At 61.8% G+C, this 2,500-nt stretch overlaps 2 non-coding genes and 1 pseudogene across 2 annotated transcripts in view; all 3 read left to right on the forward strand.

The window, feature by feature from the left end:
* The window catches only part of LOC145892790 (small subunit ribosomal RNA), a 1,824-nt gene extending 1,000 nt beyond the window's left edge, over positions 1–824 (forward strand). The window contains exon 1 of the ribosomal RNA XR_014401195.1: positions 1–824. This exon is cut by the window's left edge and continues 1,000 nt beyond it. This is a non-coding gene — a ribosomal RNA (small subunit ribosomal RNA).
* A 260-nt stretch (positions 825–1,084) lies between these two features.
* LOC145892764 (5.8S ribosomal RNA) lies at positions 1,085–1,238 on the forward strand. The gene has a single exon (XR_014401174.1). It is a non-coding gene; the product is annotated as a 5.8S ribosomal RNA (ribosomal RNA).
* A 244-nt stretch (positions 1,239–1,482) lies between these two features.
* The window catches only part of LOC145892823 (large subunit ribosomal RNA), a 5,238-nt pseudogene continuing 4,220 nt past the window's right edge, over positions 1,483–2,500 (forward strand).

Below are 2,500 nucleotides of genomic sequence, written 5' to 3' on the forward strand. Positions count from 1 at the left end.
TCAGAGGTTCGAAGACGATCAGATACCGTCCTAGTTCTGACTATAAACGATGCCAACCAGCGATCGGGGGGCGTTACTTTGACGACCCCTCCGGCAGCTTGCGGGAAACCAAAGTCTTTGGGTTCCGGGGGAAGTATGGTTGCAAAGCTGAAACTTAAAGGAATTGACGGAAGGGCACCACCAGGCGTGGAGCCTGCGGCTTAATTTGACTCAACACGGGGAATCTCACCCGGCCCGGACACAGTGAGGATTGACAGATTGAGAGCTCTTTCTTGATTCTGTGGGTGGTGGTGCATGGCCGTTCTTAGTTGGTGGAGCGATTTGTCTGGTTAATTCCGATAACGAACGAGACTCTGGCTTGCTAACTAGTTACGCGACCCTATCGGTCGGCGTTGAACTTCTTAGAGGGACTAGTGGCGCTTAGCCACACGAGATTGAGCAATAACAGGTCTGTGATGCCCTTAGATGTTCGGGGCCGCACGCGCGCTACACTGACCGGATCAGCGTGTCGCCGCCTAGGCCGGAAGGTCCGGGTAACCCGCTGAACCCCGGTCGTGCTAGGGATAGGGAATTGCAATTGTTTCCCTTGAACGAGGAATGCCCAGTAAGCGCGAGTCATCAGCTCGCGTTGATTACGTCCCTGCCCTTTGTACACACCGCCCGTCGCTACTACCGATTGAATGGTTTAGTGAGGTCCTCCGATTGGACCTGGCGCGTTCGGCAACGGCCGCGCCGGCGTCCGAGAAGACGATCTAACTTGATCATTTAGAGGAAGTAAAAGTCGTAACAAGGTTTCCGTAGGTGAACCTGCGGAAGGATCATTACCGGCCGATCGCCGATCGAGTGGTCGTGCGTTCGACAGGTGGAGAAGGCTCCGTATCTTGGCGGCCGCGCACGCCCTTCGTCGCTGTTGAGGCGCACGCGATTGCACTTCGGTCACCCTGTTTCGTTCTGCGCCGAGTGCCGTGGCCATGTGCCAGGCTGGCTTCATGCGTCGCCTACGGCTGGCGACCGCTCGGCCACCGCTTTTTTCGACTGTGCAATCCGGCTGGGTCGCGCTTGTCCAACTGACGAAGTCACGGAGGGCTCTTGGCGGTGGATCACTCGGCTCGCGAGTCGATGAAGGACGCAGCTAGCTGCGTGAATTAATGTGAATTGCAGGACACATTGAGCATCGACGTTCTGAACGCAAATTGCGGCACCGGGTCAATCCCGGCGCCACGCCCGCCTCAGGGTCGCGTTGTAACGTTCCCGCGCGGCGACGCGTCGGGCCGGTGCGGTGTCGGCCGTTGCCATGGTCGTCCCGCCCAGGACAGCACGAACGCAGTGTCAGCGCGCGAAACCGAACGCGGCGTGCGTCTCGTTACGAGTCGGCCTCGAAGAGGATCCCGGCCCGGAGCAGCACGGCTCGCGTTCGGGCGCGGCGCTCGCACGAGCTTCGGTGGCGCGCGCGTGTCTCTCGCAAACGAGGCACTGGATTATCGGCCTGAGGTCGGACGAGGCTACCCGCTGAATTTAAGCATATTACTAAGCGGAGGAAAAGAAACTAACGAGGATTCCCCCAGTAACGGCGAGTGAAGTGGGAAGTGCCCATCGCCGAATCCGCGCGCCTCTGCGACGCGTGGAATTGTGGCGTAAGGAATTCGCTGCGCGTACGTCGTTCGCCGCCCGCGTCCTTCTGATCGAGGCCTCGTCCCGGTGCGGGTGTCAGGCCCATGGTGGCGGCGAGGGCGCGCGCTCTGCGTCTTCCCAGAGTCGGGTTGTTTGGGAATGCAGCCCAAAGCGTGTGGTAAACTCCATCTAAGGCTAAATACTGTCGCGAGACCGATAGCGAACAAGTACCGTGAGGGAAAGTTGAAAAGCACTTTGAAGAGAGAGTTAAAGAGTACGTGAAACCGTCGAGAGGCAAACGGGAGGGCCTGTCGAGTCGCGCGACGCTTTCAGCTGAAGCCGCGCGGAGCGTGTGGGCGTGCGGAGCCTTGCGGCCCGTCGTTCGCGCTGTCCTCCGAGCAGCTCCAGCGCACTAGCGCCGTGCGAAGGCCGCGACCGTCTGGGAGGCGGCGAGAAGGCCGCGCGCAAGGTAGCCCGCCCCCGGGTGGGTGTTATAGGCGCGCGGACACGTCGGCCCGTCGCCCGGGCGAGGAGGGATCGCCGCGTCTGCCCTTCGTGGGCCGGGCGTCCCGTCCGAGCCGGTGCGTCGCCGGTTGGGGACTGTGCTCAGTGCCCAGTTGCGGCGTGTCGGTTGCGGGTGGGCAGCGCCGCGCGAGACGCACGGGGTCCGCGGCTAACGTCAGCCACCTTCCCGACCCGTCTTGAAACACGGACCAAGGAGTCTAACGTGCGCGCGAGCCACGGGGCAGTGCGAAACCCATGGGCGCAGTGAAAGTGAATGTCGGCGCGGTCCGGCGGAGGTGAGATGCCGTCTCTCTGGACGGCCGCATCACCGGCCGATCTCGTCCGCTCTGCCGGAGAGGTCGAGCGAGAGCGTGCGCGTTGGGAC

Source organism: Ascidia mentula, chromosome 2 (assembly GCF_947561715.1).
Source record: "Ascidia mentula chromosome 2, kaAscMent1.1, whole genome shotgun sequence".
NCBI classification, from domain to species: domain Eukaryota; kingdom Metazoa; phylum Chordata; class Ascidiacea; order Phlebobranchia; family Ascidiidae; genus Ascidia; species Ascidia mentula.